Source organism: Equus caballus, chromosome 1 (assembly GCF_041296265.1).
Source record: "Equus caballus isolate H_3958 breed thoroughbred chromosome 1, TB-T2T, whole genome shotgun sequence".
In the NCBI taxonomy this organism is placed as follows: domain Eukaryota; kingdom Metazoa; phylum Chordata; class Mammalia; order Perissodactyla; family Equidae; genus Equus; species Equus caballus.
The window spans coordinates 42,548,661-42,565,757 of NC_091684.1; the positions used below are offsets into that span (position 1 = coordinate 42,548,661).

General features: G+C 38.1%; 1 long non-coding RNA gene across 2 annotated transcripts; it reads right to left on the reverse strand.

The window, feature by feature from the left end:
• Positions 1-4,652: 4,652 nt before the first annotated feature.
• On the reverse strand, positions 4,653-14,894 carry LOC138915976 (uncharacterized). Of its 2 annotated transcripts, XR_011422540.1 has the most exons (4): positions 13,953-14,678; positions 11,894-12,034; positions 11,265-11,352; positions 4,653-5,255 (listed from the first exon to the last, which is right to left on the reverse strand). It is a non-coding gene; the product is annotated as an uncharacterized lncRNA (long non-coding RNA). The 2 variants fall into 2 exon arrangements; XR_011422539.1 differs by lacking the exons at positions 4,653-5,255; positions 11,265-11,352 and having other exon boundaries at positions 11,403-12,034; positions 13,953-14,894.
• Between the last annotated feature and the right edge of the window lie 2,203 nt (positions 14,895-17,097).

The following is a 17,097-nucleotide window of genomic DNA, read 5'->3' on the forward strand; positions in this document are numbered from 1 at the left end:
ATGAACTGGTAGTTAGGTCTAGATTCTTGATTGAGCTCAGTTTCAACACGTTTGGAAGACTACGTCACAGTGATGCTGTGAACTCCCTATTGCATCACATTGGAAAGCAGGTTCCATTCAGATGGTCCCAGTGTCAATCCTAAGCTTGAGCACTTAGTGAGTGTGGTCACCCCAGATCTCTCATTTTCACCTTTTGCGATTGTTAATTAACGTGGAGGGTCGTGCCTTGGTGCTGTGAAAATATACTGCTTATCAATAACCTTTTACCTAACGATTTTAGCATTTGTTGATGATCCTTGCCTGAATCAATTATTACAGTGGGAATTAGAAAAAGGTGATCTATTATTATTCTCTCTAAATTTACTAACTGGTATTCTCTCTCTCTCTTTCTCTCTCTCTGTCTCTTTTTCCATCTAACAATAGATCCATAATGTAACAATATAAAGCCATTAAATTTAATAATAAAGGAAACTGACGTAATGTGATATAAGGGTACATTTTGTATTTTTTTCTTTTGATGGGTAAAGCCAGCAAATCTTCTCACACATGTTTAGCTCTTGAAAAGTTTATAGCCTCTGTGACACTGTAGTGCCTAGTGGATAAAATAGCCTTTATAGGAACTATTTCTAAAAACATGGTCAGCATTAAACAGTTTTGTGTTGTTCAGCACTGTGAGTGAGCGCGTCAGCAGGTGAGGAAAAATTTGTGCTTAGGAAAAATAGTCTGCCTGAAATCCAAGGACCCAAGAGGTCTGCGTGAGAACATCTGGGGGTGCGATGGGTGGGGCGCAGGAAAACAGACTAATGTATCTGTCTGCTATCTTCTGCGACCTACTATGACTTAAATCAAACCAACAAGCATTTTATGAGTGTTTATTCTGGGTTAAAGACTTTGCTAGTATTCCTTTTGGCTATTTACTTCTGTAAGCTTTAAGAAGAACTGGCTATTCACTTGTTTATTTCTTCATTTATTCACTTAGGAAAGCTGACTGCACATCGACAGTGTATGAGCCTGGAGAGGGTTCTCTCTCTTGTAGGAGAGGGGAACCACATCTAAACAGTCATGGCTGCAGAGAAGGAATGTTCACATTCAGGTGAATCTTTCTTTCTTGGGTCATAATTCCATTCAGTCTCTCTCAAATACAGATTTTCCTTGACTTATGACGAGGTTACATCCCAAAAAACCCATCGTAAGGTGAAAATATCGTAAGTTGAAAATGCGTTTAATATAGTTAACCTACTGAACATCATAGCTTGGCCTAGCCTACTTAAATGTGCTCAGAGCACACATTAGCCTAGAGTTGGGCAAAATCATCTAACACAAAACATATTTTATACTAACGTGTTGAATATCTCGTGTAGTTTATTGAATGCTGTACTGAAAGTGACAAACAGAATGGTTGTATGGGTACACAATGATTGTGAGTGGCTTCCGGCTACTGCCCACACGAGTATCACACTGTATATCACTAGCCCGGGAAAAGATCAAAATTCAAAGTACAATTTCTACAGAATGCCTATCACTTTTGCACCATCATAAAATCAAAAAACTGAAAGTCGAACCATCGTAAGTGAGGACTGTCTGTACTATTTATTTGCTTTATCATGCTAATTTGAGGGGTGTTTTGGTTGTCATTTGCTTTCCTGAGCTGTTCTTAACAGCTTCCAGTAACGAGAACTATTTTTAGGGCTATTTTTTAAACTACTTCCAGCACATTAAAAAAAAATTAATTCAGAGTTCATGGTTTCTTTTGAAGCAATTACTTCAGTAAGTTTTATTTTCCCCCTAATTGTTTTCAGGAGAATTTTTGGCTCTATGGTGGTTAAGAACATGACTTCACGTCTGTGAGTTTGGGTTACATCTCTCTTGATTTGTAGTGTCTTTGTGAAATGGAAATAAAAATACCTAGTCCACAGGACTACTGAAAAAACTATCTGAGGTAGCATATGTCTCATTGAACTCAGAGCTCAATCAATGGTATCTTTGATTGCAATGTTATGAATGACAGTGTTTGGCACCTAAAAATAATGTTGTATAGATTTATTTTCATTAATAAGCTGTCAAGGTAAACTCTGAGAGACTGCCCTTGCTTTGCTTGCTTCTGATTTTACTTTGGCACGGTATAGTCATCAAGTTCATAGCTCCCTTCATGTCATTTTTTCCCTCAGAAAAATAGCTTATGGAATAAATACCACATTCCTGAGGCTGGTGTTCTAGGACGTCTGCCAATCAAACCAAATTGCTTGCTCTTCTCCAAACTCACTCTGCATGGTTCCCTGCACCCTCTTCAGACCGTCCTCTCCACCCAAAGGCTCTTTGTCCCCTAGTTTCCACCTATTCCTGCTTCTTCATGTCCAAATTATGTTAGTTCTTTCATGCCCAGCTCCAAGACAATTTAATTGTGGAAACGTAACCGATTCCTTCGACTGAAAATTATTGCTTCCTTCTTCAGAACCTCTGTAGTCCTTTCTCTGCAGTTAATTTTTAGAGCACTTGGCCCTTTTATACTATATATTATTGTCATTTATATAGCCTGAGTTTCATTGATTTCTTCCCCTTGACTCTTTTTTTTTGGTGAGGAAGATTGGCCCTGAGCTAACATCTGTTACCAATCTTCCTCCTTTTGCTTGAGGAAGACTGTCCCTGAGCTCACATCTGTGCCAATCTCCCTCTATTTTATATGTGGGATGCCACCCCTGTGTGGCTTGATGAGTGGTTTGTAGGTCCGTGGCCAGGGTCTGAACCCACAAACCCCAGGCCACTGAAGTGGACTGCAGGAACCCAACTACTACACCACTGGGCCGGCCCCCTAACCCCCGGACTCTCATAGTAGTTTACTTCTTCCAAATAGGTCTAGGAGTGCCCCAAAGTCGTCAATAGGAACTCGCAGACATATCTGGTTTGGATTTGGCAGTTGTATCTCTCTTATTTTGCTTCCGTCTGACTTTGGTGAGTACCGCAGAGCCCACCACTGCCATTTCCTTTGCTACTTCCATCTGGCAGAGAAACTAGGTACTATGGCTCCCGCCTCCTCTTCCCATGCCACCCCCCCACCCCCATTGTGGCCTTGCCAACGCTACCTCTGCGCCTGCCAAAACATGGTGGGATTGCAAGATGGGAGTGAATACCTCTCTTTAGTTTTGGTTACACCTGAGCCTTCAGCATCTACGAAGTTTTAGCTCCTTTTTCCTTACAGCTTTTCCAGCTTCACCACCGTGGGACTCCGTCCAAAGTTCTTGAAGGCTGGGCCGGGAGATAAACTGATCTGGCAAACACGGTGCTGCACTGCACACTGCCCCTTCCTTTTCACAGCTGAGGGTTTGTTACTGATTAAGCCTCTGCAGGCTTGCTACTTCTCCCATTAGAGTGTGCCACTGTCCAAAGATCCTAAGGGCCACTTAAAAAAAAAAGGAAAAGAAAAACTTCTCTGCCACTTTTTCCAGACACATCTGAACTCCAATGTTAGCTACAAATAAGGCTTCTTCTAAAATCTTCAGTCTATGTTTATCTCTTCTGAGCATGTCTGGATTGTAAGTTTCTCTGGAGCACAGTTCATGTCCACAACACCTGGAACATAGTAAGTTCTCAATAAATGTTTATTGGGTAAGTGAATGAATGAGTTAAAATAATACTAGCTAATATTTATTGAGTCCTAAATGCTACTTCTAGTGTTTTATATGCATTACCTTGTTTAATCATCAGGAAAACTTTATAAGGAAGTTTTATTGTTATTCTGATACACGACCCCACATCTTCCATTTGGTCCTGCAGATCCACTCTCCACCCTTCTTTACCTGTCTCTGCCACAGGGGGCTGACCTGTGCGGTCTACCTCAGTGGGGCTCCTTTTCCCTCTGGTTTGCGTGAGTTTGTCCATTGGGAGGCACAGGCAGATCAGAGTGAGAGAAAAGAGAGGGAGAATTTGCTGGCCCTTTCTTTGTGGTGTTGCCTTGAACAAGCTGGGACCCTCTCCTGAAAGTCACAGCTCTTCTCAAGAAGGCCTTCTTCTCAAGAGCTCGTATGCTCTCTCCCTTCCTTTTTTTTCATACTAGAGGTGGTAATAGTAGGTCCAGAGTCCTTCACTCTCCATGGTGGGTTCCCCCATCCTTAGATCTCACCTGTGTAAATAATTCATTGTTAAACTCTCCTCTATATTATATTGAGTATGTCATCTATTTTTCTCTGGGACTCTGAGTCCCATGTTACTAATGAGAAAACTGAGGCCCACAGAGGTTAAGGAATTGCTCAAGATCACCAGACTAAAAATGTTGGCATAGAGATTTGTATCTAAGCCATGGCTGTAACTACCGCATTGTGCATCCACAGAAGAACTGCATTTGAATGCTGGGCGGCAGCGAGGCACAGTGGATAAGCGCATTCCCGTTGCGGTCATAAAGATCTGGGCTCCAAAACTGCCTCCAGAACCTAGTTCGGATGCAACTTTTGGTCAATTATTTCACCTCTTTAAGATTCAGTTTCTAAATCTGTAAAATGGGAATGTTACCTATCTTAGAATTACCATAAGTCTTAAAGTAACAAGCTAATTTATGTAAAGTGCTGGCATACTATCTGGCATATGATGAAAACTCAATAATTATCATAAAAGCTATTGCTGAGGCGATTGTTTGGAACTAACGGAGAACATGGGCAAAGTTTCATACAAAGTAGCTTTATTCAAGATGTATACATTCTGGTGGGGTAGACAGCAAATATGTGAATAGTAACAAAAGTACAAGGAATAATCATAATAGAAACAAAATAATAGAATACTGGATGTTTAGAACAGGCATTGGAACTAAAGGGCTCCAAGGAAAGGGAAGGACCTTGTGGTTCAAGCTAGACAGGCCAGGTTTCATTCTATATTTCTCCAGTTTTCTCCTGCGCTTACTTTCTTGCCTTGGCACTGGCCATCCTGTTGAGTATGCAAACATCCCTGGGCGATGTGGTCTGAGTGAACGAACAGAAATCAGCGGGCTTCACTGTGAACCTTCTCCCGGGCTGTTAACTCCTGTGACGGTAACCATTGCTTTCTGTGGTGGCCTGCCTGGCTGTTCTAGTAGAATCAGATTGGTGGGGGCAGGGAAGGCAGAGTCAGTATGCTGGCTTCAGAACATCCTTGGCTGCACTCTTAAAAACAAAGTCTATCTTTTCAGCGAGGGCAATTATACAGAATATTTTCATGACAGCTTCACAACCTGAACCGAAGTTGTTTAAAAAGGTGCCAGTAAGTGAAAAAATACGTCTTAACTGTGAGCTCTGAAGAAAGATGGACAATACAAAGTAAATAATGAATACCTCTTGTGGGCACAAATATTCCAAGTGTACTTCTAAACAATGGCAAGGCTTGCAAAGATATGATATGCATGTACTTGCCAGCCTCTATCAAAACTGGAGATGGTCTCAGACTCTCTAAACACAACACCGAAAGTTGCCATCATTCATTTGATTGGAGTTAGTACAAAAGATAAAACTTGTCTATTATCACTCTGTGGAGAGGAGGACCCTACCTTTCCACACCATACCACCATCAATATTTACCACTGCGTATAAAACCAAATAGGACTGGTCTCAGTTTATTAGGTGAATTAGTTAATTCTATTGATAATATTTTATTAGTAAGTTGATATTTTTATTTAAGAATGTAAACTTAGAATATTAGCTGCATTCTGAATTATGATTTTTTATCCTTATTTATGGTGTGTATGGGGACTATATCTGTTAACTTTTGCTGTGTAAGAAACCACTCCAAAACTGAGTGACTTAAAACAACGATTATTTTATTTGTTCGTAATTCTGTGGGTCAGCAATTTGGGCTCAGCTCTTCTGGAATGAGTCTCTGTTCCAGGTTATGTTAGCTGAGCTCACTCATATTTGCCATCAGTGAGGGGCTGATGATCTGACTACATGTCAGGCAACTGCCTGGCTTGGCTATTGCTGAGGACAATGGAGGCAACAGGGTCATGTCCTCCTTACCATTCAGCAGGTTAGACTGGGCTCATCCTCCAGTGGTGGTCACAAGGTTCCCAAGAGCAACAAGAGAGGGCAAGTACCAATGGATGAGCACTTTTGGAGTCTCACCTTGTGTCACATTTGTTATTGTCCCATTGGCCAAAGCAAGTCATGTGCTTAAGCCCTGACTCAGTGGGAGAAGGAATTTGCTAAAGGCATGGATATGGGAAGCGAATTATTGTGAGGACTTTTGGAAATAATATACCACAGGGACACAGTTTCAAAATGATACGGTATAGTAATAAAACAATATGCTTATACTCACGTAATTTTTCAGAAAATCCTTAATACATTGGTTCTACATAGAAATTACATGGAGACATTAAATATTATATAAATTAAATACTATGCTGAACCATTCCTCTTAAAATTATCACTACTACTAATAAATATTTAATTTTTATGTCACCCAGTGATGAAGGTGCCACTATTATCCCATTTTACACATGAGAAAATTGAGACTAGAGAAGTTGTAGAACTTGCCCAATGTCACCATAGCTAAGGGGATAACATTTGGGGAGCTCTAAAGATGTACTAATTTAATGTGTGTAGTGGACTTAGCCTGGAGCCGTCCACAGTGTTGAACGAGTATATGGACACTATGTTAATATTATAACATTATGAACATGAGAGGTTATTTTATTTTAGAAGTTAGAGCATGAAAAGCTATAAAACTAAGAACTCACTAATATATTAAATTTCCCATTATGGACATCTCTATAATTGGTTCTATATTTTGCTTTAACTGGAACTGATTGCAAATGCAATCTAAACTCTAGTTTTCAGAGAAGTCATATAACCTTGCTCACTGCTAAATAATCAAAACTTTTCAAGCACCATCCATTAAGCTGTGTCATTAAATCTGAAGCTACATTACCAAAACACTAAATGATTGAATAACCTCTACTTGTATTTCTTCAATGATGACAAAAGGATGTCTTTATCAAATCTCTGTGGATGTCATTTATTATTTATTTTGATTTAAAGTAAAAGGGTTTATTTGAGGGAGGAAGGTTAAATTTCATATATTGAATATATATTACATCTACCTCAATCACATGTTGAGAAAACAATAGAACTAGAAATCCTGTTTAAAAAAGAATCTTTAAAGGGTATCTTAAGGATGTGAGAAACAGGTTTATGCTACACTTGATAACATTCTTCCATTTTCCGGAATGAAGTCTGAGAAATTATTAAATGTCACATGTAGTCGTTGAATGATAATTTTCAGATTCAAGTTCCATGTGAATGGCTCGTTAATTCTTTGGTTGCTGTGTTCTCTTATAATTAACTTAAAATCGAAGAAAGAATAAGGCACAGTATAAGGACTGGAGTTATCCAGTTTAGTTCTTTAAAACTCTGCTGAAAAAGAACGGCAGAGAAGTGGAGAACAGGCAGCCTTGACAAGGGATCAAATTAGCCTTTTCTTTAAAGTGCTGTCTTTGGCTTTATACCCAACTCTATCTCAACAGTCAGTCTCTTAAGTTAGTGTTGCAACATGGCAAAAACTACTTCTCTACTGTAACCTCACTCTCACTATTACTACTCTCACAATACCCACGTGGTTATTGAAAGTGGATGCAAATTAAGATAAAAAATATGGATAAAGATGGTTTGAAGTGTTTCACATAAGAATTCATGTTGATGGTAAACTTTAGCATCAATTTATACAAGTGGATCTCAACTGGGGGCAATCATTATTTGGCATTTCTGGAGATATTTTTGGTTGTTATGATGCACGGCAAAGGGATGCTACTGGCATCTAGTGGGTAGAGGCCAGAGATGTTGCTAAACATCCTACAAGGCACAAGACCGTCCCCCACAACAAAGAATCATCCAGCCACAAATGTCAATAGTGCTGAGACTGATAAAACGCTGATCTATATAGTATGAATGTTGCATATGATATAAATAATATGCATATTATATAATTTCTTAAACAATCTAGGTGTATAGCCATTGGTGCAGTTCAGTATCCCTCAGGGGTATTTTAGAAGGGATTTTTTTGTGTGTGTGGAGGGGATTAAATTAGGTTATTTCTAAAATCCATTGCACTGTAAGATACTGTGCTTCCCCTCTATTTTACTCTCTTGGAGGCTGCATACAGAAGCCCCAGGAATTAGTGAAACCCAGCAAATATGGAAGGTAATGCTTTATAGAGCACATCTGAGGATGGCACATGGCATGAATGGGAGGGCTGCAGTCTCCACACCGTGTGCAAATGAAGTCTGATGGGGAGGGAAGGGCAGAGGGAAGGAGGCCTTCCCACCTCTTTCTGGATACTATTTATTGGTAAAGCTCAGTCATTTTATTTGTAATATTTATATATTTAAAAACTGGAAGTTCAATGATTTTTTTAAAAAAATTATCCATGGTTGGTTATCTTAATTGAAGTGATGACTTCATGGATGCATATATCTGTCGAAACTCATCAGATTGTACAATTTAAATAGGCACAGTTTATCATATCTAAATTAGTCCTCAATTGCTTTGCAAAAATGCAACATACATTAACACTCTCTCACTGTAAAAAGTTCAAACAATGTATATTTTGTAAAACATGGCAGTTCTCCTTCATTCCTCACTCCTCCTCCCCTTCCCCAACGTAACAACTGTCAACAGTTGGATCTAAATTTAAATGCATATACATGTACTTTACATATATCATGTAAAAATGGTCATATAAATGAAATTATAGGTGTTTTTGCTTTTTTTTTTTTTTTTTTACTTCTCATCATATCTTGGAGATCTTCCTACAGATCTACTTCATTCCTTTTTGATGGCTACATAGTTTTTCATAATGTGACTGTATCACCAATTATTTAATCACATGTATTTAGGCTAATTTTCTCTCTTTCGCAAACAGCATAAAAAGATCTTTGTATAACCACATGAATCTTTTCTATAAGCTTAATTTTAGAAGTAAGATTGCTGAGAAAAGCAAACATATACTTAAAAATTGGATGGCTTCTGCTAGATTGCTTGCTGCTAAGACTTTAACAACTTATGCTCTCATAAGTATTTGAGAGAGCCCATGTATCACAACTTTGACCATAAGGAGTATTATCAATCTCTTAAATTGTGCCAATTTGATAAGCAAAAATGAATTTTATTAGTGAAGAGGAGCATTTTGTTTTGTCATTTTGTATTGGAATTTTAGTGTTTTTATTGATTTTTAGGGGCTTTTTGCATGTTATAGACACCAACTCTGTTTTATATATTTACAAAACATCAATGATTAAACAGAGAATTACCGTATGACCTAGCAATTCCACCTTTGGGTATATGCCCAGAAGAATTGAAAGCAGAGACTCAAACATATATTTGTACACCACTGTTCATTGCAGCCTTATTCACAATAGCCAAAAGGTGGAAGCAACCTGAGGGCCCATCAACAGATGAATGTGTAAGCAAAATATGGTATACACATACATTGAAATATTATTCAGCCTTAAAAAGGAAGGAAATTCTGATACATGCTACAACATAGATGAACCTTTAGGAATTATGCTAACTGAAATAAGCCAATCACAAAATCAGTTTGAGAAGATAAAAGAGTTCTGCAGGTGGATGATGGTGATGGTTGTACAACAATGTGAGTGCACTTAATGCCACTGAGCTATCTACTTGAAAATGGTTAAAATGGTAAATTTTATGTATGTTTTGCCATATTTAAAAAGTGGGCAAAACATTATCTATATAAATATGTTGTATTTAAATAAACAGGTACACAATATCTTTAAAATATATATTACATAAATATGTTCTCCTAATCTGTTAACATTATTTCTCTCTCCAGTAATTTGAAATGCTACTTTTATAATAAACTGTATTTCCCTATAGATATGGATCTGTTTCTAAACTATGTGTTTTCATTGGCCCATTTTTCAAATTACTCATCACATTGGTTTAATTACTGTAGCTTTATAGGATACGTGATGGTTGGTAGGACTAGGCCACAACTTCTGTTGTTTTTCAAATATTTTAAATTATTCTTCTGCAATATCTATTTCATATCAGTTTTAAAATCAATGCATCAACTTCTGCTTTTAAAGATGTTGGAATTGCATTGAATTTACAGATAAATCTATCTGGGGAGATATAATTAGCATTCAGGAAATTTTGATTAACCACATTCCTCTTAGCTTTCTTAGTATAGAATAATCAATTTTTACCATTAAAATTATTCTTATTGGTAAAATGCCTTATACTTTTTTATGCCTATAATCTTCTCCGATTTTTCTGCACTCTCTTACATACAGTGTCTCATCAATAGCAGCAATTAAAAAACTGCTTATTCACATGCTGCATGCTAATAAGAATGCTCTATTATACAGTAATATTAAGTATTTATTAATTTTGTCTTTATTGGAAAAATTATTCAATTTTTATAAAGTAAAAATGGATTTTTTTTGTTTTCTAAGAAATAGAAGAATGGTAATTCAAATGCATGGTATGTTTTTCTAGGTTAGCTCAGTCAGGGTACTCTATTTCTTTAAGCAAATCTAATTATTTGAAACTGACTTTCACACTCACATGGAAAAAGCAGTCTTTACAGGAGAAGGAAAACAAGGAGGCTAATACTAAATGAACATAAAACCCAGTGAGGAGATGATAGTACCACTTTCTTGGTGCTACAGATGATATTTGGTTGTTTTGAAATATCACTTTGGAATCTTCCATATGCTATTTACTGTAAAATTTCCCTGGTTACGGCATTTTATTAAATTCTTGGTGCCTCCTAGGATAAAATTCACAGTCCTTGGAGACACATTCCATAAGGCCCTCCTCTTACACTTTCTGAGGCCCTCAACTTACACTTTCTGGCAAGTATGTGGCATTGCCTCTCCCACACCGGCCCCACTACCTCGAGATCCCCTGACCAAACAATTACCTGTGGTTTCCAGAACATGTTCATAGAAGAATCCATTCAAAAGGATTATACATATATTCAAAAAGGCTGTTCCTTAATGAAAGTTTTTGCTCAACTATAAATTATAGAAATTCAACTAATTCATTAATTTGTTTGGCAAATTAATCCTTTGGTTTCAACAAAGTGGGCATATAGTCAATTGGTTATTTGGTGATTTTGGCTTTCTATAGGCCACTCCACCTCTCTCCCTCTCTCTTTGACACACACACACACACACACACACACACACACACACACGGCTTATTTCTTTTCCTTCCTTTCCCTTTGTACTATGATAACCTTTTAATTTTTTCACTTGTGCTTTGAAATTAGTGTTCCCTCACCCAAAGTGGCTCCTCCCACACTCTCATGAGCTTCTGGAGGGCAGCTCCTCCATCTTACTCATCTCTGTGTATTCTCAGGGTCTGGAACCTGCGGAAAAGTGAGCAAAAATACTTTTTGAATGAAGGAAACCACCTATATCTGCTCAAGCAATACAGACATTTATTTTCAGTTTCCCCTTTCAAAGGAAAAATGCCAGATCCATGATATCTTTCTTAATAAAAAGATTCCTGACATAAATGGTCCCTCTCCTGTATTTTTCCTAGAATGCTAATTTGACATTTGCGCCAAAGGTAAATCAGTTTGTCTGGCTATGGAGGGGAGGAAGTTGTCACTCCTGATTGATAACGATGCACTGGAGTCTAATCCCCAGCAATTTGTGGCATTTCCCATCTGTTCCGAATATCACTCCATTCTACTCTTAGCATTAAAATATCCAAATGTTCTGGAGACGTTTTTAAAGGAAGAGTTTGTTTCTACTGACATACCCAAACTGGAGAAATGATTTTTTAAAAAATTACAGTGATTGAAACACACACACACTCCAGCACCATTTCGTGTTACACTAAGGTACTCCTGGCAGAGTTTCTTGCTGATGATTTTAGCCACAGTCTGAGTAATGTCTGCTTGCCTGCACGTTGTAAAGTGATCTCCCTTTATTAGATGAAGTCTTGAATGAAGGGTGGCGGGTACTGTGTCTTCTTAGTTCAATAGCCCCTGTCTTTCTGCCGCCTCTCTGCTCTCTGCAGACTGTGGGTGACTCAAAGGGATGCTGTGAAAAGGAAGAGATCTGCTGAGCCAAAGCATTTTTTAATGCAAAGACAGGCATTTCATTGTAACTAACGCAATTACTTAAAAGTATTATGGGAAAGTTTGGAGTGTTTCTTCCACCTTTCCACTTTCCTTAAGGCTTCTAAAATGGAGCCTTCTATAACATGGGTGGGAAAAATATAATCAAGATAGCACTTGGAATGTCATCTGTAAATATGGGAGCTTTAATATCTCCTGGAATACCATAGGTTCAGTGGAGCTATTTTTTTTTTACAGATGTAAAAAGAAGTTATAATTTATTTTTATAATAAATGACTAGACATTTTGAGAAAGTGATTTCCAAATAAATGTGTCCTCATTGGATCAGAAATAGTAAATGAACTATTGAGCTAACTATGCGGTCTTGATTACAGACCAAAAAAATCATGATAGTTATAAAGGGTTGAGAGACTGTCAAAATATAGTGCCCCTTATGCCTTGTAATGGTTTGTTAGCTTTTTTACATGGGAACTGGTAATTTGCAATAACCTGAGGTAAGCACAGATGAGTGTCTCCGTCAACCAAAAGCAGGTGGTGAGAATTAATACCAGAGGTGATTTTGTCATATTCTTAAAAATGTACACATGTAATAATATTTGGCTTTCTCTCTTAAAATATCAGGCCATTCTGAGTTTTGATTAAAAATATTTAATAAACCAACAAATGTCACATTATTTAAGGGTAAGGACTATAAATAATGTCTATGTGAAGAAATGGTACACACTCTGAATTCAGCAGTCTTTCTCCTTGTTACTGAACACTTTGTCACAAAATGGGACAGTTGTATCATGTTGCATTGGACTAACGGTTCTGAAAGTCAGGAAATAATAGCACTAAGTTAGGCAATAGGCTAACGTACAAACCAGAAATTAAATATTTTGTGTTAAATTTGTGTAAAATGTTTTTATATACAAGTACGTTTATATATGAATGTACTACTTAATGAGGTACAAAAATAAACAGTAATAGGGAACGGTTGCCTCCATAAAGAGGGTCTGGGTGGCTGGAGAGCAGCGATGAGGAGACTGACCTTTCATTGTATATCCCTTGGGTGTTTTTTGAATTCTACATCACATGCATCTATTTTCCAAATTTTATAACAATTTATAAAAAATGTTCCAAGCAGCTGAGTCCAGTTTCTCTCACTTTAAAAATCAAAGCAAAAAATCAAGTCAAATAAAAAACTAAACTCGAAAAAGATTTGTAATCTTTCCCCACCCTTCTTTTCAAATATTTGATTAGTATCTAAATGTGGATGGCAGTATGATATAGGGGCACTTAATTTCCATAGGTGACTATGGAAATATGCAATTAATTAATAAAAATCCAAGATTATTTAAGTGTATTCCAAGAGCCAAATACATTATCAAAAACACATAGTACTATGAAAGAATTATTGTTCTTTTACAGATGAGAAAACTGAGGCTCAGCAGATGAAATAATTGGCTCAAGGTCACTACATAAGGTAAACTACAGTTACATTTCTGCCCTGTAGTAATTTAAACTAGTAAATGGTTCCAATTCTTCCTGGAGCCCTATTGTTGGGAGGATTTATGCTTAGTCGTTATAAGGCACTACTTTAAACATAAATTTCTTTTATGGAAGAGAGTTTGCCATACTCAGAAGGCTACTCCTATTGTCATCAGTGTGCTTTAAGCAGTTTATGATTTATAGCAACTTTGTATATCCCCAAGTATCCATTTGAAATGAACTAAAGCAGTTTCACTAAAAATGACTTTTTTGTGAAATCAGGTTTCTCGGGCTGGTAAAGCATTTCTGGAATTTTTAATGGACTTTTTTTTAATGGTAGTAGAGTAATTCATTAGTTTTATCTTGTCTAACAGATTGCCACAAACTTAGAGACTTAAAACAACACTCACATATTATCTCACAGTCCTGGAGGTAAGTCTGGGCATGGCATGGCTGAGTCTTCTGTCTAAGGTCTTATAAGCTTAAAATCAAGAGGTCAGTCATGCTGCATTCTCATCTGGAGCTCAGGGTCCTCTTCCAAGCTCTTGTGGTTGTAATAGGATTCAGTTCTTGCTGTTGTAGGATGGAGGTCCACATTTCCTTGCTGGCTGTCAGTAGATGGCCCCTCTCAGCATCTAGATTCCATCTGCCTTCTCTGTCATGTAGCCCCTTCTGTCTTGAAAGGCAGCAATGGAGAATCTCCCTCAAGTCAAATCCCTGTCATTCTTAGCATCCCTGTCTCCAGGAAGACCCCAATCCCTTTTAGAGGCTCACCTGATTAGGGCAGGCCCACTCAGGTGATCTTAAAGTCAACTGACTTGGGACCTTAATTACATCCACACAATTACTTCACAATAGCACCTTGATTAGTATTTGAATAACTGGAGAAGGTGCATGTACGCCAGACGGTGGGAATCTTGGGGGCTAAAACAGGTAAGTGAGTAGGGTGAATGTAGTATAAATATTACCATCACCACTACCAACCCTGTCCACTCCATTCTCTGCTGGGCTACTTTCCTGCCAAGGATCAAAGCAGGGGATCCATGCCATTTTTTAAATATTTATTTATATAGGGTCACATTTAAATAACATCTTGTTTTCATCCTGCTTAATTTGAGCCTGAAAGAACTAGGTGCAAGAGAATTTAGTATCTATATCTCCACTTTATAGGTGGGAAAACTGAGGCTCAGGGAGATGAAATTAATTGTCTGAAGTCCAATAGCATCTCTGTCTCCATATTCGAGGTCCAAGGTTCTACATATACTACAGAATTTGATTTCTCTAATATTTAAGTACCATCATCTCTTAGTTTTATTTTTCAGAATTTCTAGGAAGAATTGTTTTTTTCAGACCTGTAGACAGATGTCAAAGAAAATATTAAAGGGTAATGGACTTCCTGTTGCATGCAGCATTAAGAAAGAACTCTAGGGGCTGGCCCGGTGGCACAGCAGTTAAGTTCGTGCCCTCCACTGTGGTGGCCCAGGGTTCACTGGTTCTGCTCCTGGGCACAGACATACACACTGCTTATCAAGCCATGCTGTGGCAGGCGTCCCACATATAAAAATAGAGGAAGGTAGGCACGAATGTTAGCTCAGGGCCAATCTTCCTCAGCAAAAAGAGGAGGATTGGCAGCAGATGTTAGCTCAGGGCTAATCTTCCTCAAAAAAAAAAAAAAGAACAGAAAGAAAAATCTGTATTTACACCAATAGGACCACGTGGTGGAAAGCACTACGTTTTTCTGTAGAGACTTATTTTTCAAAAAACATAACTCATGATTCATTAAGTAAATTTAGCAAATGGAAACTATTAATTTTGAAGTTTAACGGAGGCAACCCATTTGCTACTTTTATGTCCTGTGTAGTGGTTAATACAGATGTGGGTATGTTTTAGGACTTCAAGCTTTTATCTTGCCCAAGGTATGACCAGACCAAAACCTGGTTTAGGCAACAGTGTGCAAGCCACATCTAGGATGATGTAGAATTAACTGAAAATGCCCTAAGCTGCTATTAATCACGAAGTGCACTGTAACCTTTATAGGACCAACCAGACTCCATCTTAACTCTTTCTTCTCAAAGTTTTAAACTCAGCTGAAGTTCATGGATGGAAGTTGTCTGTAAGAAGAGACTGAAAATTTCAAAATGTGAGCCACCAGGAAAGCAGAATTCCATAGAATCATTGAAGGTCTAAGGTGAAACGGATCCCAGGTCACTCCCACTCCTCATTTTACAAAGGAGGAAGGTGAAGCCCAGAGAAGTTTAGGGATTGGCCCAAGAGCACAGAGCTTGGAAAGTGCTGAGACATAAATACAGATCTTTTGGTTCCAAGTCCAATACTTTTAGTTCACCAGTTGTGTCCCTTGACGGAAAATGTATTGCATGCAGTTTTCCAAAACACTGCCCTTTTTGTAAAGAAGAGAAGTGTTTGGATGTAAGTTATTGGAAATAGAGAGATGGTGTGAAAACTAGCCTCCCCCCCCACCGCCCATTCCTAAAGCTTGCACCCCTGTCTCTATTTTCATTTCCCCAAACCTTTCTTCTGCCATCCATCGGAGCTCATTCAAAGCATCTGCGCATGACTATTTTCTTTGTTCCAGATCTTTGTAACATGAGCCAAGATCAGTGTTGTTCCAGGGGTGGGGCGATGGGAGTGGTCTATCAGCTCAAAGGCAATTGCTGGACCTTAGACCAATAAAACGCTTTTTGGGGGAGGAGTATTTTATCACTGACATTGGTTTAGAGCTCCCGGCATATAGTGATAATAAAAAGCAGACTTTCTTTTAGTCAGTTTTATTATTGTTTTTAAATTTTTTTATAGACACTGTCCTCCCATTGCCCCCTATGACAATGACCTGGATTGAAGGACAGAAATCCCCCATGAGCTACTCATGTCTATAAGGCTTCAGGTTCTTCAGAAAGTGCTCCTTATTTGAGGGGGGGTGGAGAGGCAAAGTACCATCGTAACATTTGAAGGTACATGTAGTTTTTATAAACACATTTGAAATTGTGTATGAAATGTCTAATATATCCCAAAGTACCATAAGGAAAACAACTTTGGTAAAGAGATTGATTGTTGAGAAGCCAGAGGCTTAGGAACTTATCTGGGTGTATATGGGATTTTCAATTTAGTCTATCCTCAGGAACAAAGAACTTTTAGTTTTGCTTGTCACTGGGCTCATAGGGAAGTGGACATTTTAATGCATTTCAGGTAGAAGACTGCCACATGGGGATTGACAGCCTGCGTCAAATCTGGGCGCTGTGACCGCTAATCTGGCCAAGCCTCAGTTTCTCCGTCTGTGAAATAGGAATGAATAAAATAGTACGTACATTATAGAGTCATCGCGGGGGTTGAAACAGTCGCATCAAGGGCTAGCCCTGTGCTGGCACGTATTGAACCTCCGTAAATGTTGACCATCACTGTTGCCATTATTCAGTGGCTAAAAGATTTTTCAATTTTTAAAAAATGTTTCCTTTTTGACACAAAATTCTGCATATTTTCTTTGTTTCTTTCAAATATGGAACATGAAAACATTCCTACAGGTATTGAAGGACATAACCT